Source organism: Dermacentor albipictus, chromosome 4, assembly GCF_038994185.2.
Source record: "Dermacentor albipictus isolate Rhodes 1998 colony chromosome 4, USDA_Dalb.pri_finalv2, whole genome shotgun sequence".
Classification (NCBI taxonomy): domain Eukaryota; kingdom Metazoa; phylum Arthropoda; class Arachnida; order Ixodida; family Ixodidae; genus Dermacentor; species Dermacentor albipictus.
In genome coordinates this window covers 51,890,307-51,915,063 of record NC_091824.1, presented here as the reverse complement: position 1 = coordinate 51,915,063, position 24,757 = coordinate 51,890,307, and the positions used below count along the sequence as shown (strand labels likewise).

Below are 24,757 nucleotides of genomic sequence, written 5' to 3'. Positions count from 1 at the left end.
TGAGTACATGTAAGCTCCAGGACGCGGCACCACGGGGTCCGAAGTTCCCTTCCCACCCATTTGACAACGGCACCATTGAAGTGAGTACAATGTTTTGGACTTTTATCATCACGACGATGCCCGCATTCGTCGCCATCTCCTCATCCTTGCGGTGAAGATCCACCTCGCCCGATCGAGATCGCATCAATAGATCGAGCCTTGCGACAAATCCAACTACGTGTTTTTCGAGCATCAGTTTCCTTTAAACAGGGTTCGACATTAGATGCATTTGCGTAAACTATTCGCGGGAATAAAGACGCATCTTTCTTGTACACCCTTTCATAGAAACGAATAGAACGTGTACTTCACCACATACGCCTGTAGTGTAAATTCTATGTGCCTCCTGACTCTGTCTCTACTTTCATACTATTCTACTTGCCCATTCCTCTATGTAGGGCAGAACATTAGATTTCTTATTATTTTAAAGATTACTCACTTTCTGAGTTCATTTCTTTTCTCTTTTTTTTTCTTTCACAATGTATCCTTACGGCTTCGTGTATATTGCGTCCCCAAATTGGGTTTATTAGATAACATTGCCTTCCCTCGCGGGATTTTCGCCAGCCGTAGTGGAAGTTGCTACACTGTAAACCTCTTTAAAAGACTCTGCTGCCATATCGGCCACATAAGTGCACCATTTCGCGTTTGCGATGCTGTAAAACAAAAAGACGTGATTCGTGGTCACGATTGCCTTCCGGCGTCCTCTGGTTAATCCCCTCACATCTCGTTCAGTGGCTCGCACCCAGGGCTCGATGGCGACGTGAGGCGTCACTATACCGGCGCATTTCAGGTTACCGGCCGAGCGTATACCGAGAGCGCAGGCGGAACCGAACGCAGAGGCACTGCTTGAGAGCGAGGGTCATTTGCATCGTGCCTGTCGCGCAACCATGGCGACACCCAAGGGTAAGTAAGTGCTCGCCGCATAACGCCACGCGTCGTCGGCTCCCACCGGGGCAGGCCTTGGAGAAGGATGCCAGCCACGGCTTGCGTGGCCCGCTACACATGTTTGCGCGAGTTCGCCGCTGCCTTTAAAGCATATGCAGCGGCTTTGATCGCCGTGTGCGTGTATATCGCCAGGAGGCTGAACACATGTTTGGCCTAAAGACCGCCTTAATCTTGGAATGTGTCGCTGGCTTGCGGCGTGTCGCCACTTCTGCAGACACACGAAACAGCCGCAGGTGCGGGCGCCATTTTCTGGCATCGTTCTCCATTTGCGTCTTCGTTTCTAAACCTTTTGCGCATGAGATACTCGCGCTTGCGTCGCTCTAAATCACCGCGTGGCCTCGAGGGTGGATGGCGAAAGAGCGGAAAGAAGCGTAAACGCATTTCAACGTGGGGGTCGCTTGGTGCGATGGGTTTGGGCGAGCAAACTCGACAGGGCACTTTTATAACGGCACCATTCCGCGGCCGACACATGTGGAGGACTCAGCCTGAAAAAAAAAGAAAAAAAAAGAAAACGTGCGACGTCATAAAGTCAGCATTCCTTTGGTTTAGAAGCGAACTACTACTTTTGATTGATGGCGAGAGGGTTCAGCATAGAGGAGACTGGGTACAGCAAGGCTGCTCAAAAAATAACACGTCAGCATGTACTGTATAGTCTGCCGTATACCAGCTTCGAAAGTGAAGGAGAACATCGCACTGAGAAAATGCGTCTTTAGTCACTTCAAAGGACGACAAGAATGCTTGTACAAAATATTTTCTTGATGTAAAAATGCCCTCTAACATTTACGCCAGACACCGAATTGACAGCTATCGAAATGATCTATATTGTGAAAAGTTCGCCAGGTACGCAGCTGTTCGGAACGACGAGTCTTAATCGCACATGTATGGTGCTGCATGTTTTTTTTTTTTCCGGAGCAAGTACTTTATAGATATGTATTGAAGTTTACTTGACTGACTGAATAAACTTTATTGAAACGAGCAAGAGGTGGTGGCTGGACCTAGGCTTCCCACGTAGGGACATCGAGGTGTTGCCTCTTCGCCGCCTCGCAGGCTTGCTGGGTCGCCCAGAGTTGGTCGTGAAGTTTGGAGCTACGTAGAGCAGCGTGCCATCACGACGAGAGGGTCGTGGTGTTAATGCCGGGGTCTTGTTGTGTATAGTCCCAAAGCATGTGTGGAGGTGTGGATGGATGTGTCTTGCAGATATGACACGCGAAATTGGGGTAAATGTCTGGGTAGATCTTGTTGTAAAGTTGTAACGAGGGGTAAGTATTGGTTTGTAGCAGGCGGAGAGTTGTAGCCTGCACTCGCGATAGTTTGTTGTGTGGCCGGGGTAGGTTCTACGCTCTAAGTAGAAGGACTTCACAAGATCAATGTAGCGTGTCAGGCGATCCCCATCGGTGAGGGCAGCCTCCCCGTCTCCCGCGCAGTTAACTAGGCCTCGCGCTAGGGAAGGGGTAACCTCGTTGAGATTGGGTAGGTGCGGGAGCCTACATGAGCTGGGAACCAGACGAGTGTAACCTGATGGTTAAAAGGTGCGCAAGGCTTGGTGTGAAATACGGCCGTTTATATAGTTGATAACGGCGGAGCGGGAGTCAGAGACGATGGTATGTTGGGTCTAGTGTGGCTAGCGCGATGGCCACTTCTTCAGCTTCCTCAGCGCGTGTGGTTACTAGGTTGACAGCATGTTGGAGAGGGCCCTCACGCGTCGTGACGGCTGCAAAGCGGGTACCGTGGGGATATTCGGCGTCGTCGACGATACTTACACCGTCGTGGAGAGAAAGGGATTGGTGAGAGCCGTGGCACGGCGTTTGCGGTTCTATTCGGGGTGCAAGTTTCTGGCGATAGGGTCGGCGTGAATCCAGGCTCGTATGGTGGAGGGTATCTGGTGTTTATGGCCGTGTTGATGGTGGTAGGTGATACCGAGCGAGGTGAGGATATGGCGGCCCGTCGCTGTGAGAGTGAGTCTCTTCACCTGAGAGTGGCGTTGGGCCTCGATGAGCTCGTCCAGTGTGTTATGGACGCCTAGTTGAAGGAGGAGGTCAGTGCTGGTGCATCCGGGGAGTCCGAAAGCTTGTTTTCAGACACCGCGTAGGAGAATGTTGAGCTTGGTTTGTTCAGCCTTGTACCAGTTTAGATACGCAGCAACGTAGGTGATGTGGCAAATTATGACGACTGGATTCATCGGAGGAGATTCTCCTCTTTCATACCCCCACGGCGGTTGGAGACCTACTTCAAAAGTCTCATGATGCTGGCTGCATTCATCTTGATTTTGGCGAGGGCCATGCCATTCGCTCCGTTCGCCTCTATGAGCATGCGGAGAACACGAATATTGGGGACGAGCGAGCAGTGGCGTAGCTACGTCGTCTGGCACCCGGGGCCCATAGGTCTCCTGTCACCCCCCGCAACCCTCCCGTCCCCCCCCCCCCCCCCTGGTGTAGTCGAGGAAGGCGAGGATATTGCCAATTTACTGGTGTCTTCAGACGTATATGACACCCCGCCACTGGCCCCTTGCACCCGGGGCCCACGCCCCCCCTGTTGCTACGCCACTGGGGACGAGGGATATGGGGCCGCCATCCGTAAAATGCAGGGCAATGTCTTCGTAATGCCGTTTAGCGGTAGAGTATTTCGGACGGCGGCCACGGAGAGTAGGCCTGTAGAGGAGGAGCGCGGACTTCGCAGGGGAGCAGCGAAGCCCTGTGCCTTGGAGATAGGTCTAGACTGTTTCAAAGGCGGATTGTAGTGCTGTTTCTATTTGGCCGTCACTGCCTTGGTGGGTTCAGGTGGTTATATCGCAGCGTAGATGGTGTGGGTGACACCTTCCACTTGCTGCAACTCCTTGGCAAGATCCACCATAACGAGATTAAAAAGCGTAGGGGAGATAACGGAGCCCTGGGGGGTTCCCGCGCTGCCCAGAGTCTGGGCGTTGGAGCGGAGATCCCCCACCGAAAGGAAGGCCGTGCGATTAGAGAGAAAGTCGCTGACGTAAGTATAAGTGCATGCACCGAGATCAAGGCGTGAGATGCGGTTAAGAATGGTGGAATGGGCTATGCTGTCAAAGGCTTTTTCGAGGTCGAGACCGAGTATAGCTTTAGTAGAACGTGTTCTACCTTATAGTATACAGTGCTTAAGTTGTAGCATGACGTCTTCGGTGGACAGGTGGGCCCGGAAGCAAATGGCTGAGTGAGGATACGCTGCAGTGTCTTCCAGATGGGTGTTAATTCGGGTGAGGAAGGCATGCTCCATAACCTTTCCTACACATAGGTTAGTGATATGGGGCAAATATGATCGAGGCTGGAAGGCTTGCCAGGTTTCGGAATAAGGATGACCTATGCTGTTTTCCTGGCTGGCAGAATGGCACCATTGCCCCAGCAGTCATTGATATAATCTGTGAGGTGGGTGATGGAGGCATCATCCAGGTTACGGAAGGCTTTGTTAAATGACCCCATCGGGGCGAGGGGCAGAGCGGCTATTTAATTTTTGCAAAAAAAGACATTTCTGTATCTCTTCTCTACTGCATGTAATTTGTTATTCTAGCATTCATCGTTACCTATAAGTTAAAGAATGCAATCTGAAACGGCGATCTAAGCTCGTGGTCCGATAGGGAAACTTCCGTGGAACAAAATACGTATAGCTTTCAGGGCGAAGCTGTATATCGATAGCCAGTTCGTCCGTTCGTCCGTCTTTCGGTCGCCTGTACGCCGAAAACACCTCCGGCTCAACCCCGTGCGCACGCGCGAAAAAGAAGAGAGAAAGACAGGCACGCGATTAGCCAGCACCACCTAGATAGCACAAGGTCTGCTTACTCCGATACGAGACGTCACGCTACCTAGCCCGAAATTTCATTGACAAGGATGGTGTGCTGAAAGCTGTGGCGTCAAAATCAGTGTTGCTTCCTCCGGAGCATCCCCATTAGATTATATGGCAGTCAGGCTAGGTAAATGATATGATGTGCTTACGCAATTACCCCATAATTTACTCAGTGCTTCCAGCTAGAGTGTCTGTTGCATGTTTCGCAGTTTAATCAAATTTAATATAGGTACCGTAGTAATACACTTTCAAAACCAAAAGGCAGGACTTTATGAGAGGAACAAAGATGAAAAAAGAAATATCACAGTGATGTTTCACTTTGTGATAACGGGTGACGCGCCAGCGCATGGGTGCCATAGCGCACACGACGCTATCGGCCGGCGGTGCGCCTAGACGCCTACACTGTCCGCATCGCAGATCTTATTCAAGACACGGCTCGCGCGGCCGCGCCATACGCAGCCGCCGCCGGAGTAGACGGCCCCGTTGTAAACATTCGGTTACTATCTAAATTACCTAGCATGGCGTGAGCGCGCACAGGCCAACATGAACACTTTGCACTCGATGACCGCGGACACTCTCTGTCAAAACTCTGGCGTGAGGAATCGCTGCAGCAGCAGCGAGCGAAGTGACCTTCGTGCTGTCTATCACTTCAACGCAAACTGAGCGGTGAGAGCAAAGCGCATGCAAAGCTATGAGCCGTTGGCCCGCCTAGACTGTGCCCCCAAAGCAGATCGCTTTCCAAAGAAAGCTGGCACGAGCGCGTGCAACCGCGCCATGGGACAGTATGGTGGTCCCACTGGCAGGGTAGTGCCGTTCAGTACCGCATGGTGGCGCGGTAGTAAAATTAAATTTTGCGGTTTTATGTGCCAAAACCACTTTCTGATAATGAGGCAGGCCGTAGTGCGGGACTCCGGAAATTTCGACCACCTGGGGTTCTTTAACGTGCACCTAAATCTAAGTACTCGGGTGTTTTCGCATTTCGCCCCGATCGAAAGGCGACCGCCGTGGGCAGGATTCAATCCCGCGACCTCGTGCTCAGCAGCCCAACACCATAGCCACTGAGCAACCACGGCGGGTGGCACGGTGGTAAGTGGAGCGTTCTCGCATTCTCCCCTCGCGACGGCTTGCACTCTGAGACGCTGTCGTTGAGACAATGCGCCTCTGGTCGCAGCGTCCGCGATCATAGGCGGTGGCAGGCGCTGCGTAGGGTTCCGAACGCGTTGCTTGGGGAAATGGAGCTCGAAGTACCGGTTGGCTTTCGCGTACGGGTAATACACGGTGGCAAGGGGGAGCACTCCCCCTCCCCCCTCCCCCCCCCCGCTTAACAGAGCGCAATATAGTGCCGCAAATGACCACCTCCCAATGCATGCTCAATGTATTTTTGAATAGTAAGCGGGGTTGGCTCTTCATAACTTTTTTCATTATTCATTATCAGCAAACATTTCAGAAGCGCAATTTCAGGCACATGCGTGTCAGATTTCGCGTTCAGAGTGTGAGTTTAAAGAGTATGAAGGACGCTTAACGACTTTTGCCCTCAAATTTATGCATTCTCGTTGCCCGTAGTGCTAATTAAATGTGAAGATTAAATTTGCATACAAATCGGAGCCAGAACGGAAGCCCAGGCACCTTCCTAGTTCGCTTCCTTCGAGGCTTCAGAGAAACACCGCCTATTTCACGAGCCGGCAAGTTACGCTTGCGCCTAAAAAAGAAGAATAAAAGAAAGATCGCACAAAAATGCCTTGTAATGAGCAAGACGTGTTAATCGTCCCACGTACCCGCGTTAACGCGAGTGGAGACTGGTTGCACACGCGCAGTGCTACAAGCCGATTACGCCACAGCGACACGAAGGGTGACCAGTCCAGCCGCGGCGAACCTAAAACTTGTCGCTCGACGCACGTGACCACGTCCCCTTGTCACCTGCGAGTAGACGATGCTTGTAAGTTTCGTGCGAAACGGTTCTCGCATGAAACCATGCTCAATACATAACGGGAGAGCGCGTGGAGCGTGTCCTGTGAGAACAGGCGGCTGCAAGCGCATCCTTGGCACAGCCTGTGCCGCCCGCAAGGTTGCTCTACCGCCAGACTTCAGGTTGTTCGCGCTACCGCTCTTGATGGGAGGATGAAAACCATTAGCGCACTTGGCTAGATGAGCTTCCGACCACGCCCCTCCCCCCCCCCCCCCCCCCGCTTTCACCCAAAGCGCGTGGGGCTAATGAAGCGTTAGCGGACAGCGCTACCCTTGCAGACGCCCGACGACTAGCTCGCTTGCTATTCGTGGAGGGCACCGCGACATTTAACGCGCGGCTGCGAGCTTCCACGCTCACCGCTCTCGAGCACGTTTACTGCGCCGCGTGTGCGCTTTGTTAGCTGCGGTTTACGCCGCGAGGTTCAGAAACGACGTTTTCGTTAAGCGCGTCACACCGTGATTGGCCGAAGGCTACGGTTTTTAATAGTTACTAACTGCGCGGAAACAAAGTGTGCGCTGAATAGAAAGGTCACATACGCTATGTATATTGGGTCGCGGTGGTGGCCAGCATGTTTTACTGACTATGGAAACAGAACCAGGGGACAGGACGGGAGTCTACCGTACGAACTAATGCGCGACCTCGTGGAGAATAGCAGCTCGTGTCTAGTTGAGGGAAAGTGTGGTTACCGCAGATTGTATGTGGTAAGCTTTCGTACTTATGGGTGCAGACTGGCAGACAAAACAAGACAGCAATCAACTTGATGGTCCCCAACAATTCTAACAACCACACCCCCCCTCCAAAAAAAAGAAAGTATCCAATGTACATACCAAGTGAAGACATAAAAAGACAAGATTGAAATTACAGCCTGGATGCGTTTGTGGACATAAAAATTATCAAGGCCTTATGTGTGAAAAGTACATTAATATACGAACAGTTGTGGATACAGGAGTGCTGGAAAAGCGAGGCCACAATGCTGAAGGCTGAGTTACAGGTGGCGTGACTCGTAGCTAGACCTAACTTCGTGATGCTCGCTCTATACAACGTGTGACACATTGTGTCGCACAGTGTGTTTATACCACGCCGCCATTATACGTGCATATGCCTCCAGTACTTGGAAGTGGCGAGTGCACTGCCTGTCTGTACAGTGTTGCCTCCGTCACAGACCCGCGGAACCTATCTATATACACCGTGTTCCAGCTAAAGTTAGCCAAGCTGTTCAAAGCAAACAGAAAAAAAAGGATGCTAAAAACGCAGTGCAAGATACAGTTATAGGACCGAACGTGATAAGCCGTCATAGGTTTGACTGCAGAACACCGTAGGTTATCATATTGTATTTTGCACCATGTTTTTTTTCAAAGCAATCTTCTCCGTTGAGCAGCTTGGCTAGCATTAGCTTGGACACCCTATATGCTATACTGCTCCCATTGCCGCACAACTTCTGTATGAACATGAGTCAGCATCATTCGCAGGAACAGCTACCCCCGATCTTAGATGCCTCAACAGGACGAAGGGCGGTTTCACCAGATGCATTTCTTCAACATTAGTTCCTCCCTTTCATAGTAGGTATATGCTTCATGGTATACTGCGCCTATGTATACTGTGAAGCCATAGGTTAGTGGTGCGGTGCAAGTATTTTGACCAACCAAAATAGGTCACGCAAAGCTCCCTCAACAAAGGAGAAAGCTTGTGCGGCTTAATTACCGGACGCATTGCGTCAGTCGCCAGTACCGATCATGAGTTAATGAGACGATGTAGTCAATCAGTTATTCCTCAGTGGGAGCCGAGGGGAGTTGCGCTTATATCCCCAGCGTCTCCACTGCTGCCAGGCAGGAACTTCCCTAGTTCCCACTCATACCTACATTGCTGACTACGTCAAAGTTTGCACGTGACAGTTAGATCATTGCTCTCTGTGTTCTGGGCTCAGATATCAAAGGCTACATTAATGTTCCTTAAGCCCTTTAGTGCATGAATTAATGACAAACAGAGCAAAATTGTATGCCTCACCGGAGTCTTACTAACAAAATTAGCTGTAATCGCAAAGTTCTGAGTAAACAACATGAATATAAATGCCCGCCAGCACCACGCGTCACTCGCGCAACCTGTAGGAGGAGCAAGGTATGAGCTTTCGTATATTGAGTCGGCAAAACCGTAAAAGTTCTAGTTAATTCTTTATTTCTACGCCTTATGCTGACCTTTGGACCTTTAGTATAGCCGGCTCGTTAGTCGCTTAAACTTTACATTCCGTGGTAGTTAAGAAGCAACGGAAATTTTCCAGAGAAAGCGTCACATTTCGATGTGCAAATGGCGCGACAGCTACCCTGAACTATAGCAGACACTTCAGTACAGCCGTTTTAGAAGAGACAAAATGGTGTTTAGAAGGATGAAACTGAAACTCAGAAAGCAGCAAAGGGAGGGGCTCACACCGCCTACATCCTAAACGACAGGTGATCTTGAGGTTCGTTGCTTTTATCTTGCTTTTGGCCCCGTGCTGCTATTCTTCGTGACCAGGCCACTAAGTACGCGACGAGAGTGGAATGTCACAACAGCGTGCGAATATTGTATTTTTTGGATGAAATCGAACGAGAAAGGAAATCAGGATGTGATAGAATAAAATAAAGGGTATATTTTTTACAGCACTTAGCGACTCGCTATAGAACACGTTTCTTATTAGTTTTTGAATGTTACGTTGGCGGCGTTCCCGAAAGAACTCTCTGAGCCATCCTGCTCGTTAATGGTATGTATTCCCCGCGTTCTACGACAACCTTCCCAGTGCTTAATTGCGCGCGTGTGCGTCCACGCACGCTCTAGACGTCTTCCTTTCGTATTTCAGTCGCTTTTCCCTTTCCCGGATGCAGGGTAGCTGTTGAGACATGTTTGCGCTCACTGGTGTTCTTTTGTTGTGCTTGTCTGGTTCTTTTTGTTTGTATCGTGGATTGAGGCGATATTCCACATACTCTGCCGTAATAACGCGACGGTGCTTCCGTCCACCGGCGGCTTCCCCGTACCCCGAGACTCTCCTCGAATTTACGACTTTGGTAGTTTGGCCTTGCCGTGGAGGGACGTTTCGGCGGGGGAGGTGGTGGGCGGTGGGAAGTCCCCTACATTCGGTGGCAGCGGCGGAACGCGCTGGACGCAACGCTCTTACCTTGCTCTTCTGTTTTCTCAGACCGGAATCGACCAATTCACTGCGGACCGGATCCTTTGAATCGCGCGCCACCGGTTATCTGGGAACGAGTGTGCTGCCACAACTGGAAAGGCCACGGCATATCGTTCGGCGGGGGTGTGTCCCTACATTCGGTGGCAGCGGCGGAACGCGCTGGACGCAACGCTCTTACCTTGCTCTTCTGTTTTCTCAGGTACTCCCTCCGCCGGATTGGGTGCCCGACTCCTTTTGCCGCTGGACTCTGTCGCTGCTCATTGCAGAGGTGATAAAGTGGAAACTCTCATCCTTCACTGCAGACCGGAATCGACCAATTCACTGCGGACCGGATCCTTTGAATCGCGCGCCACCGGTTATCTGGGAACGAGTGTGCTGCCACAACTGGAAAGGCCACGGCATATCGTTCGGCGGGGGTGTGTCCCTACATTCGGTGGCAGCGGCGGAACGCGCTGGACGCAACGCTCTTACCTTGCTCTTCTGTTTTCTCAGGTTGGTAACTATCTGTCTGCCGTTTCTTCCTGTGTTCTGCCGCTGCCATCAACGGGTATAGCATTGTGCTACGGTTGAACAGTGTTTGTCGCGAAGTGTCCCTGTACTGGCGATGTCTCGTTGTTATTCTTGCCGCAAGGTACTGCACGATATTGACTCTGTTCTAACTTGTGGTCAATGCGAGTTTTCTTTTCATTGCGGTGAATGCTCAGGAGTAAGCGAAAACACGCTGAAGGGTAAACGGGAGCAGTACAGGAAGAGTTGGAAATGTGAGGCATGCAGGGCTGGCGGAGGCAAAAGTGGCACCAGCACGCCGGCGCCAAGGACAGACTCTGACATTCTTACAAAACTCGCAGATATGGACCGTAAGCTCAGTTCACTGCTTGTGATTCCAAACAAAATGACAGAAATCGAGAAGTCGATGCAAATGCTATCTGATCAATTTGACAAAATTCAAAATCGTCAAGATATCCAAGAGAAGGAAATCAAGGAAATGAAACATCAGGTAGAAAAGATTGAGCGTAGTGGCGCTTCAGAACAACTATGTCGACTTGAGTCTGACCTTGAAGCACTTGAGTGGCGCAGTAGAAGACTAAACATTGAAATACATGGGATTGCGGAAACCGAGGGGGAGAATCTACTTGAGAAGGTTAACAACCTAGGTGCACAACTGGAAATGCAACCCATCACAACCCAAGATATAGTCGCTATTCACAGATTGCCGGCTAAGACAGGGAAAGCGCGCGGGATCATCTTGCGCTTCGTGCACCAGGAGACTAGAGACGCTTGGATTGCCAAGCGAAAGCTTTTGAGAGAAAAGAAAAACAGGGTTTTTATTAATGAAAACCTAACCTCACGAACCAGAAAGCTTCTTGCTGCCACTAAAGAATGGGCGAAGAATGCAGGCTATCAATTTGTTTGGCATTCAAATGACAAGGTGCTGATGCGTAAATCGAGTGGTGAACCAGTGACGGTAGTGAAAGACGTGAACGAACTCCGGGCAATCAGCACCTGAGTCTTCGTCTTTGGTGGTACTTTGGTGTTACTGATCTCATTCCAATGGAGCAGCTCGGTCTTATCGATAAACAAAAATGGTTTTCTTCCTTTGCTGCAGTTAAAGGCGTGAGCTGTTTACATATGAATGTACAATCTGCTTGTAACAAACTTGGTGAACTAGAAACCTTTTTCGATGACATAAATGACCTCTGTGATGTCATTATGTTATGTGAAACCTGGTACTCAAATGATGTTAATATTCTTCGACTACCGCAAAAGAAAACATTTTGCTTGAACAGAACAACTCGACGTGGCGGTGGTGTCTCTCTGCTGGTGAAAAATTCCATACCCTGTGACATATTGGAAGACTTTACAACAATAACGCATAATGTCGAGTCATTGTGCATTCAAGCTGATGGTGTTGTATTTGGTGTGTGCTATCGTCCACCAGACGGTATCGTGCAGGAGTTCCTCACTTTTGTAGATAATCTGTTGGCGTACGCATGCGAAAACAAGCAAAAAGTGATCCTTGGTGGCGATTATAACATTGACATGAGTGCATGTAGTGCTAGACAGCATGACTTATTAAATATAATCTTGTCGAACGGTTGTGTAAATGTTATAGAATCGAGTACTAGAATCACAATGTCCTCGGAGACCACGTTAGATCTATTTATTACAAATTATGAGCCTTCATATGTGAAAAGTGCTGTATTAAGCAGCCCAATTGGTGATCATAATCCAATATGCATTTTTATCGAGCGCCAATTAAAAAAGGTTAACAAAAATATAACTAGGATATTTCAGAACATCAATGAGCGTACAATGGCAGCGTTTCAAACAGAATTACAACGAGTAAGTTGGAAGGACGTACTTGAGGAATATAATGCAGAAAGAGCCTACAATATCTTCATTGAAAAATTCTTAGTTATATATAAGAAACACTTCACCGTCCAGCAATATAAACCCAAGTCGTGCCGAAAACCATGGATAACAAGAGAGCTATTAAAGAAAATAAGAAAACGCGAAAAGTTGTACGCCAGATTCATTAAAACTCGTGAAATTGCTGATCTTAAAGAATTTAAAGTTTTCAGGAACAGTCTAAACAAGGAAATAAGGAAAACCAGAGATAACTATTATCTACAATCCTTTTTATTGTGTGATGGAAACTCAGAAAAACTGTGGAGGAACCTTGATAATATATTGGAGCGGAAACAACGCGCAGAACCTATTGAAAAAATTAGCCTAGAAGGTCGTTTAGTCTCCGAAACAGACATGGTGAATGCGTTTAACGAATACTTCCTGAACAGAGAAACACAAGCGCATACGCACCCGAAAACCACTCTCTCCCTACCTGGAAACCCACACACAATCTTTTTCCATCCAACTAATGTTGACGAGGTCTGCTCTGTATTTATGGCGATGAAAAACTCTAAAAGCTGTGATTCAGACGACCTGCAGATAAAGCCCATAAAATATGTCATACATGATATAGCCCCCATTCTAGTTCATATCTATAATATCTCTATTGCTGAAGGCATCTTTCCATCAAAAATGAAAGTTGCTAAAGTCATTCCAATATATAAGAAGGCTGACAGGCTCAATATTCAAAATTATCGCCCCATATCAATTTTACCGCACTTTTCTAAGGGACTTGAAAAAATAATACTTATCCAGTTAACATCCTTCTGTGAAAAATATCGCGTTGTCACGAAAGCTCAGTATGGCTTTCAAAAAAACAAATCAACACAGTTAGCACTACTACACCAGAAAGACAATATACTGCAATATTTTGAAAGGAAGCAACTGACAATAGGTATATTTGTAGACTTTACTCAGGCATTCGATCATATTAATCATAACCTATTATTAACAAAGCTTGATAGGTATGGTATCAGGGGCCTCCCACTGCAGCTAATTAAGTCATATTTAGAAAAAAGACGGCAATATGTGCACATAAATAACTTTAAATCGTTTTCTGGAGAAATAAAAACAGGAGTCCCACAAGGAAGCATTCTTGGACCGCTACTTTTTAACCTATACATAAATGATATTGTTCTGATCTATCCCAAGGCAAAATTTATCATATATGCAGACGACACTAGTGTGTTCATTTCATCGGCATCTTATACTAGTTTAATAAACAGCGCAAACGAGTTTCTCCAGAACACATCCTCATGGTCTATAGAAAATTATCTAAAATTAAATTCAAATAAGACAAAAGCCGTAATCTTTTATGCGAAAGGCACAAAGATTCCACAAAGACACACTTTAGAGATGAACAAAGGGAGCATAGAAATAGTAAATGAAATTAAAGTATTAGGTACATACTTCTCTAGTACGCTAAACTGGGATCGACAAGTAGACTCTGTAGTACAAAAGCTTAGCCGGATCACAGGAATGCTAAACAAGAACAGATATCGTCTACCAACATCCGTAAAAATATTAATTTATCACTCACTATTTGCATCACACATTAATTACACACACCTTGTGTGGGGCACAACAACTGAAACTAACCACAGAAAAATACACTTACTACAGAAAAAGATCGTACGTATAATTGCAAATGTGCCATATCACAGTCACAGTGAACACCTTTTTAAACAATACAACATACCTACAATCTACTCTCTATACAACCGCTCTCTCCTTCGTACATGGCACTCAAACTCAAACTCTGAAAACAGCGTATTTAATGAAATTGCTTGTCTGCAAAGAAATACAGCTACCTATATTACCTGACGCGGAGAATATTGGTCTATACCCCCTTCAAGAACTAACTACGGTTTGCAAATGACGAAAAATAAATTACCCAGACTGCTTAATACATTACATGACGCTGGTATTGACATCATTAACATAACACGGTCAGAACTGTCGTTACTTATCAGAACCTTCTCCTAAATAATGAATCAAGCGTAATTCCTTTCTCACCTATATTCACATGTGTGTCTTGTTACTGTTTGTAATGACATAATTTTTGCTCGTCCTTTTCTTTCACTTAATAATTACAATAATAATCGACCATCGATACTTTTCACCGTTAATTATGCATCGTCAAGTGTACGCGATTTTAACTTTTATTTATGTATTGCCAAGTGTATGTAATGTGGTGGTGCCTACTATCTGCATTGCTTTTATTTGTCCTTATCCCATTTCTTTGTTCCTTGTTTGTTTGTTCCGTCATAGAAAAGTCTCTTGATTGATGATTGTAAGTATTATTGATATGTAATGTTCTTTGCGAACGGTTGATTGCGCTACTCACTGCCACCATGTAACACGGGGGCTAAGGGCACCTCAAGCTGCCTCATTGCAGCTTTTATCTTAGCCCTCGTCATTGTATTTTAGCAATGGAAACAAATAAAGGAAAGAAAGTTGGGAGAGCGGACGGAGGCAGAACGACCCGGAGGAGCCGGGGCGCAAGCACCTTGTAATGGCCGCTCTGACGAGATCTTAAGGTGCTAAAAGAACGTGCTCTCATTTGTATAACCGTAACTCGAAGAATAAACGACAGCATACGCGTCAAACGGCAGTGACTTTCTGAACGATCATCAACAACAAGTATTACAACAGTAGCCAATAAGGCTCGGCCTGGTTAATCTCTATCTATCTATCTATCTATCTATCTATCTATCTATCTATCTATCTATCTATCTATCTATCTATCTATCTATCTATCTATCTATCTATCTATCTATCTATCTATCTATCTATCTATCTATCTATCTATCTATCTATCTATCTATCTATCTATCTATCTATCTATCTATCTATCTATCTATCTATCTATCTATCTATCTATCTATCTATCTATCTATCTATCTATCTATCTATCTATCTATCTATCTATCTATCTATCTATCTATCTATCTATCTATCTATCTATCTATCTATCTATCTATCTATCTATCTATCTATCTATCTATCTATCTATCTATCTATCTATCTATCTATCTATCTATCTATCTATCTATCTATCTATCTCTTTCCTGCTGCTCTTAAAAGAGATGGCTCAACGGCGAAATTGCTTTCTTTATACGTAAGTCACGCAGCTGCAGGTCTCCCGAATGCTGCTGCGGCAACGACATATTGAGGACGCCCGCCGCCATGGCTATGGAGTTCTGTCTGTGGAGCACGAGATCACGCGTTAGATTGCCAGCTGTGGCATCCGAATTTATATGAGGGCGAAATGCGAAAAAGAAAACACGTTAACGAACCTCAGGGGGTTCACATCATTCCGGAGCCCACCGCTTAACGGCAACTCTCATAGCCTAAGAGTTTATTTGGGATGTTGAGTACAATCAATCAATCAATCAATCAATCAATCAATCAATCAATCAATCAATCAATCAATCAATCAATCAATCAATCAATCTATTTTATCAAGTTGTTCTCCGGTGACCAAAATACTGCGCAGGAACAATGACATTAGAGAATAGAATGGGAAGTCTGAATGAGCACCCCCGCCCCCCTTTGTTACCCACAATATACTTGGACCGTGTTCTAAAAACCACCTTAGAAAAAAGGTATAGCTTCTTCCTAACGTAAAACTTGAATGGCCAGATGGCTAGAGAGATGGTTGGGATACAGGTATATGTAGAGATTGCGATAGCAGGTGTTGTATAACGAAGTATATCGTCTTCTGCTGTGAGAAATCAGTTTGAAGTTTGCGCTGTGTTTGGACTTTCCGTTCCTGTTGGCAAACGTACACCTCCAGCGAAGGTTTAAATACTGTAATATGTAGCCCACCTTTGAGCAGCGGCCTGAGCAGCCGTAAGATTTGAATATAACTCTCAGCCACGGCAGGTTTATATATATTACTACAATTTCATAGTTCTTTTTTTTTTCATTGGTGCTGCAGGAGGACATAGCGAAGTGCCCCAGTATCTGTGTTAATTCCCATCTCAATCTCTATACCGCAACCCATTTATAATACAGCACAACAGATATGTTAAGTAAATGTAATATACAGTATATACGACCACGAACTACCTTCACCATGCCGTCTGAGTCTCGTACCCGCTGAAGAATAACAGCAGTTGGATCAAACAAGCATACGAAGATAAACCAATGGTTCTGCTACATGACCATTGCCTACGGAAAGGCAAACATTCAGGGGTGCCAATTTCTGTTATGCAACTACAGCTACGATATGCATCTTGCAGCAGAGGCAGACGGGCGGCTTTGTGAGGGGACGTGATTGTTGCCAGAACTGAAGAGCGAAAAAAATTCCCCACGTATTCGCTAACGCTTTGGAAACTCCGCATTTCAGGCAGCGAATAGCTCCTTGTCGCATTGCAACTATTGTGCCCTGGCTTCTTCTCAAGTCTTTGTTAGGGCGAAAGCGTTAGATGGCTCATTGATCGAAAAATCGGGTGTCCGGCGTTATGGCACCGAAATTCGAGCGAGCCAACTTGTAGACACTAGCGAATCGGCCATTTCTTCAAGTTGGATTCCAGGTAACATAGGGAAAACTAAGGGGCAAACCCACTACCTTTAGTGTTAAATAAGGCACTCGAACCCACGACCTTTGGTAAAAGTCCGACCCCCGGCCTTGGGTGTTAATTAGGGCGAAGTTAATTCAGGCGCTCGAAACCACGACCTTTGGTGAAAGAAAACAAGTAATAGGAAGTAACAACGCATTCGGATGAAAATTACAAGTAATTTAATTAATGTCTCGCGAGCGCGCAGGCTTTCCCCTCCATCCTCCTTAGCATATGCTAAAGCATGCATACTTTTTTTTCTGTAGAGCCTACATGAAAATGACGGCAGCCTTGACGAGATGTGGCTTGAGTTTCTTTAGGTTCGGCCACCCCGCGAGCAGGGTCGCTGTTAGATAGATAGATAGATAGATAGATAGATAGATAGATAGATAGATAGATAGATAGATAGATAGATAGATAGATAGATAGATAGATAGATAGATAGATAGATAGATAGATAGATAGATAGATAGATAGATAGATGGATAGATAGCTGGATAGATAGCTGGATAGATAGCTGGATAGATAGCTGGATAGATAGCTGGATAGATAGCTGGATAGATAGATGGATAGATAGCTGGATAGATAGCTGGATAGATAGCTGGATAGATAGATAGATAGATAGATAGATAGATAGATAGATAGATAGATAGATAGATAGATAGATAGATAGATAGATAGATAGATAGATAGATAGATAGATAGATAGATAGATAGATAGATAGATAGATAGATAGATAGATAGATAGATAGATAGATAGATAGATAGATAGATAGATAGATAGATAGATAGATAGCACTTTACATAGTACATGTACAGTTGAAGTGGAGCGACGTTTCTTGAACGATTTTCTTTTTCATCAGGAATCGTAGGCCTTTTCGAAAACGGTACTAGGTGGTTACGAGGGGGGAGGGAGGGCGCACAAGAACGTCAAGTTTGATGCCTGTGCTTAACAAGATCACTTATGGCGAGATCGACCTTCACCCTAATGTAAACTGTAACCTTAAGACCGCGTAGTTCATCATGCAATTTGCATTTTCGATGCTCATTTCAGCCACGAGCCGTAAAAACAAAGAATAGAGCAAATAACTGGACCAGAATATTGGAGGTGACACCCTGCCTTGACTGCAAAGTGCCCAGCTTCACCAATGACATCAGCCCAACAGACAATGACGCCCATAAAAGCACAGTGGAAATAACTGTCTTTACTTGGAAGTTGGATATCATAACTTGAATTAAATGAAGGAAGCAACCTTCCGCCGGTAAGATCTGAACCCAAATCTTCAGCAGCATTGCGTGTGGTTCTGCTCCCACCGGCGGCCAATTGTGTTTTCGTCCACTTTTGCTTTCCTTTTCCTTACTACGTCTGCATTTTAATTAAAAGTAAATGTAATTTGCTTTCTGCATTCCTGGGCTTCATGATCTATCAGCTTCATTTGGTTGTGACTGAAAAGACAACGAGTCTATCGGTTACCATTATACTTATTGCTCAACTTCACCATTTGCTCAACGCTTTCCTATAGAAGTTGGCCATCACGACAGCACTCGCGAGTCCCGATGCAATAACGAGCCCCGCTGCACGTGGAGGTTTCAAATGCGGAAAGCTTTTGCGTTCGCCTACCACAACCACGCCTCTACAAAGGGTGAACGCGCCAATTGTTTGCGTTATAGGAGCTACACGACACTCGGAGTTTCAACAGATGCCGAATAAGGTTCTGTACCAAATAACTTAAGGCTTGCCGAGACCAATTATCAACGTCTGGAGATAGCTCTCTCTGTAAAGTAAAGGTATATATCCCTATAAAAGCTCCCTGTCTTAGCCAACAAGTTCCCCCGCGCTCTCTTCAGTCTTATATCTCTGCATCTGTATTTCTGTCTCACGGTCCGAGAATTCGGCGCCGTGCGCCTTTCTTCGAGGATGCCCGGAAAAATCTGGCAGCAAAATCTTGAAGCTATAGCGCAACCGCCACTTTCTGAAAATCGCGCGGGCGCCGCGTGTCTGCACAATTATAGCGCACGCACGGTCGCGCTCGCCCCGAAGTTCGCGGCAATTGTCTGCGGCCTCGAGCACGCTCTCTCGCATTAGCAGGGAATTAGAACTCCCCGACATTCGTAGCTGTTCTATACGCAGGCCCACTCCGTGCGTAGCGCTTATACAACATCTCTATTCCACGGTCGCAGGATACCACGCCGCGTTCCAGAACGACTCCTAAGTCCGCGGGGACGCTGTATCACCCCCCTCCGGCGGCGGCTGCACATGCCTGTGTACGAACCGCACAACTTCGCGCCGGCAAACAATTCGCGTTGCTCGTCGCCTCCTAAAGCCGCATCGGGCACAGTTGCAAGCCGCTCGAAAGTTTTAGCGAGATTGCGCGCGCCCTCGCGAATTCGGTTGTATACGAGTGCGCATACGGGTAAGGCGATATGGCGTCGCGGAGTGAAACCGCCGCCCCGCCGAAGCCGCGGGACCACTCATCCCGCTGTTTCTGTTGGCAGGCTGTTGATAGCAACTTGTCGTTTCTGCCACCGCCTGCCTCCTTTCTTTTTTTTTCGCACCGTTACTCGGTTCGTTCGCTTGCTAGCTTGCTTGCTTGTTTGCTTAGCTTTGAAATCGTCGTACTCCTTGGTCACCAGGCGCTCCGCGCCTTCTCGGACGGGAAACGGCGTCTGGTTTCCAGGCGGCCGCATCCATCCGCTGACACAGTAGTCTCCAAGTGCTTCTCCTGTATGCGAGCACTTTAAATCTTGCCGTTCCCTTCCTTGCCCCCTCCCGAAAATACAAGCGATTCTCGCGTTATTTCCTTGCTCCTCTCTTTCCAATGCCGTCTACGTTGCTTTCGGGCATCTAGCAAGCTTTGAAAATGCGATCTCACTGTGCCCTCCAATCTCCTACATTCCCCCTTTTTCCCGCACTTCCGTTTTTCCTTTTTTTTTTCTTCTCTCGTGCGAAGATCGAATTGTCGTCTCCTCTGGCGAGGATGAATCTGGACCGCTATATGCTGTTCTTTGCAGAGTGTGAAACGTACCGCGGGTGCACGTCGACGTCCTCGTTCCCCCACGCGGAGACCTTGTGCCGCTCGCAGCAATGGCACGCCAACTTAGAGCAGGTGCAGCGAGAAATGTTGGGCACTGGATAGCGCTCAGGGATTTCCTGCGAACGCCGCCGCGGTTGCCCCTCTCGAGGTACGCGTTCGGTGCGCGATGACTTTTCTGTTTCAGCGAGTTTTGCTCATTGGCTAGTACAAAGTTTTCCACGTGCATGCGGAATATGTATGAGACAATGGCATCCTGCTCCTCTTTCATTCCTTTTCTTTTTTTTTACAATCTCAGTTTTTTTTGCCAGAAATCCAAGGATTACGAAGTTTTATGCGAGCTATTTCATTGTTGTTCGCGTTGCCGACGGCGAGAGTGCGGTGTGATCGCAATGTGCCAAGCTCGGCGCCATCAGCACCTGAGCCCTTCTTTCGAGACTCATTGTTGTTTTAGGGCATGACTGAAGCAAGGAAATGAATTTGAGGAAGAAGGCGGTGTTCTATCGCAAATTTCATAAATACAAATAGCACTTTCAGACGAAAGGCAAGGTTTTTTTTAAATGATAGTGCATGTGCGCTTGTTAGTTCGTTAAGTTAAAGTTAGATCTCTCTCGTTTTTTTCGATAAGATTGTTCGCGATAATTATTTTCTGTGATAGTGCCTTTTATAGGGAGTCTATCTATAGAGTGGATTTGTTTTTATGCGTGAAGTAGAACAGACCGGATGTCAAGATGTCAACGAATAGACGAAAGGGCCTCCTATATAATTGAATGCAGAAGTAAATGGATTTCAAATCATGCAGGATATGGTAGACGCCGCTGTGAAGTAGATGTGAGGCTGCTTACCGCTTACGACACGTTGAACTTGTTGATGGTAAGGGGGTGACGGGGGATGGCGCAATCATTTCCGGCCATGAACGCCGCCTCGTGCACTTGGTAACCTGTCCCAGAAGCACCTGAAAAACGTACGTTTCAGTTACCGAAGGTTGCGGGCCCCATCACAAATCTTTATGACAGAATATTTTTGGTTCCTTGTTAATAAATTAAATTATGGGGTTTTACGTGCCAAAACCACTTTCTGATTATGAGGCACGCCGTAGTGGAGGACTCCGGAAATTTCGACCACCTGGGGTTCTTTAACGTGCACCTAAATCTAAGTACACGCGTGTTTTCGCATTTCGCCCCCATCGAAATGCGGCCGCCATGGCCGGGATTTGATCCCGCGACCTCGTGCTCAGCAGACCAACACCATCGCCACTTAGCAACCATGGCGGGTTTGGTTACTTGTGTTTACTGGCACGCATTGTGCACAGTAGCCAGAAAAAGTTGGCTATTGTTCCTTCATCCATAGCCCAGCATTAAATATTGCTATTTGGTTTTAAGAAGAGATATCAACCACGCCATACTAAATACAGCGAACACACTTTATGCGGACAACCATCACACAGACACACACCTGAAGACATCACTAAATTGGCTGGATGGCAGGCAGTGTGGCTATACAAGCCTACAGCAGTCTATACCACACTGTACAGTATACAGCGGTATACTTACTGCACTAGACCGCTGCGGTACACGAGGTCGCGGGTGCGAGTCGCGGCAGGGGCAGACGCATTCTCCTCTGGCCAGGAGTGCAAGAACATTAGCGTATACTGAGATTTCGAGCGCAGTATTCATTGAGGAATCTAGGGAGAAGTGTTTTGACTGGCGGTTGAGCATAAGTACGATGATGGGGATGATGGAAACACCCATGTGGACAAAAACATCTCGCACACTCACGCCCCAACATCTTCGTAACAAAATTCTTGCTCGTAGAGACGAGCTGGAATAATTGCTCTTTTTATTTTTGTCTAAAAGTCTGTATGCGTTTGCATGACAAGTTATATTTTCTTGCACTTTCATTTCACTTACTGTATTACCTTCATATTTCAATTAAAAGGCACTGTTGTGTCCGCTGTGATTTTACGCTTCAAAGCGGCGACTGTACAGTCACACACGCCTTAGCGCGCATCTATTTTGCCCACTGCGACTTAGTGAAATGAGATCGTCTAGGCTCGAAGTCGAACCAGCCGCACTTGGCTCAGCGGGTGAAAGGGATGGTTGATGACAAACCACGACGAGCGCAATACACACCGTGAGGCTAGGTACTGAAATCAGTCGATTGATCGTATGCTGTCACTCGGTCAGTCTGTATGTCTATGTAATATATATATTTATTTATTAAATAAATTACTGAGACATACATCTCAAAGTCATACACACTTGAAGCGTAACGAGCATTTTGCTCCTAATAACACCCCTATCAGACGTTCTGTTTGCTGATGAACAATGCCTGCCTTCGAGAAATTTAAGCAGCCGCAGTGAAATATATAGAAAGATATTTGTATTTCCGTAGCCTACTCGAAATAGAGGCCTTCCAGGCAATTTAAATTCATTACCCACAGGCGCACATTACGCTCTGCCACGCTGCCTCACATTCGGTAGCCAATGGAATCTCGCAAATAATATGTGTGAGTGGCGCAATGAGCACGGATGACGGCTTGCTTCCTCAAGCCAAGGTGAATCGAACACTCAGCTCGTGCGAGTGGAAAGTAACAGCCCGGCTACTAACACAGCAATGTGCGAGCGTCCCATCACGAAACATTCGCAAAGGTCGTCAGCGTAGCAACTGCGGTTTTTCCTTCGCACGCTGAGAGCGCAGGAACCGTCGCTGAATCCCCTACGAGCCGCAGCCGATGCAAGCTGCACTGAACGCATCTCATTTTGTATACTGGGAGAAGTAGTCTCTGATGCAAAACTTTCGCCGCTTATCTTCAAGGTCGAAAGTGGGCAGCGCTAATTATCGCGACGTTTCCGCTGCACTGCACTGCCTCGTGGCAACATTTTCATGATCATGCGTAAGGGGTGTAGGGTGCCATTAAGCACAATTTCAAGCTGACTCTACTACGGGGAAACCAGGCGGTTATATCGGTATGATTTACTGGTAGTCTAACCTGCATGCTAATGACTTATGCTGGCCATTATTGAGCCGGCGTCGAAATGTCTTGCAGTCTTCGTAGCATCCTTGTGGAGGCGCCTTTCTCTAGAAAGCCACGTCACATTTGAGCGGCTGGCCTAACCTCTCAATTTCATCGTCTAAAGTTTTTCGAACAGGTCCTGAAGAAGAAATTGCTAAGTACATCACAAAGGAATTTTCAATAGTAATGTACTGTTTCAAAGTTCCCAAGATATATCAACTCGCAAGCAACATGCAAACATGTCTTTTCAGAGTGCGCAGAAAATGCTCCGGGATATCTATTTGCTTCTAAATTGTCAGTATTGATTTTTCGAAAAAGAAGCTTAATTGAGGCTAGAAGAGTTCAGAGTTTCCAGGACAGGCTAATAAAGAGTGCCACGTACATTTTTCAGGCTATAACCCATTGTAGCATATTAGCGACTCTCGTGTCGATTTCTCACGAGCAACATATGTGATATAACGTTGCCTTCAGTGAACCAGTGTCACCTGCATTATAAGAGAACCACTTCTTCTGCCTTCCAGTTAGATGATAGAGAAGGAAAAAAAAACAACGATGGTATCAAGCTGAAGCCAACCCCCTTGTACATCATTATATTCCACGCAGGTCAAGAATTAAAAAAAAACCTGAAATAAGGAAGCTAGGAAAGGTAAAAAAGACATTAACTGGGTATATATATAGGCAGTTGTTGTGGTAACTCTGTTTCGGGAGTGCAGTAATTCTCACGTTCTAACATTAGCACGTTGAAATATATAAAGAATCCACGACATTGGCGCTGTTTTTCAAACGAAGTTTTATTCAGTACTTCTGAATAATGTGAGCATAGACGTTAAAATCTCTATAAATACAATAAACAACACGCGGCGCAGGCAACATTGTTGGAAACGACACAATTGAAAGCGGCACACGCAATGCTTTGCTAAATATCAATACAGGCACAATGTATATTCAAGAGACGGGATTGGACAAGTGGTTGTGACAGTGATATAACGTACCATCGTACCATGCCAGATTGATGGACTCTAACGGACGATGTGTGTGTGCTGTGCTATGTGCTCTCTCTCCCTCTCCCGCCTCCCCATCTTTCATCGCCCCCATCCCTCTCCCATGTGTAGGGTAGCAAACCGGTTAAGCTAAACTGGTTAACCTCCCTGCCTTTCCTTCACCGCTTTTTCCTCCCTTCCTTCCTTCCTGGCAAGATTGAATATATATGACGCGGGTTTGATTCCGCCCACCACCGGAAAAGTGTTAGGTATTGCTTTTTGTCATTAAAAAGCGGCACATCTACCTAGTGACAAGTGCCCCGTGAGCAAAGTTTGTGTGAAAGAGGTTCTTTGAAGGGTGAAACATGACCATGTGTCGCGTATCGCGTTATCCAAGTTGGCCCAACTGTTGGTTTCGAGCCCAGTTACTTCAGCAAAGTAGCGCGATGCTCTGCCCAGTAAATATCGATGCTGTCGATGGTGAAATACGTCGGAACTTTAACAAACGGCTTTCTTTCTTTTTCACTGCTTTTGTTAACATTGGTTACATATTTACTATGAATATTTAGTAAACTATGTAGGTTGCAGCATAGAGATGTAGCACGTTTTGTAATGTTGCATTTCGCAGTACTGAATTTGCGTTTGCCGTTTGCATATAATATGCCGATGCAAACTAAAAACATGATGTGTGTAAGTGCATCTAGGAAATTAGTGTTTTTGTTGAATAAGCTTCGGTTTCTTAGAAGGCGAAAGGGTTAGACAGACACACAGACAGGCAGACGGACGGACGGACGGACGGACGGACAGACAGACAGACAGACAGACAGACAGACAGACAGACAGACA

The 24,757-nt window shown here is 46.5% G+C and overlaps 1 long non-coding RNA gene across 2 annotated transcripts in view; it reads right to left on the bottom strand.

The window, feature by feature from the left end:
- The window catches only part of LOC135909157 (uncharacterized), a 279,579-nt gene that overhangs the window by 81,609 nt on the left and 173,213 nt on the right, over window positions 1-24,757 (bottom strand). For both annotated transcript variants that reach the window (XR_011513875.1, XR_011513876.1), the window contains exon 3: window positions 20,761-20,870. This is a non-coding gene — a long non-coding RNA (uncharacterized lncRNA). The remainder of the gene's footprint in view (window positions 1-20,760; window positions 20,871-24,757) is intronic.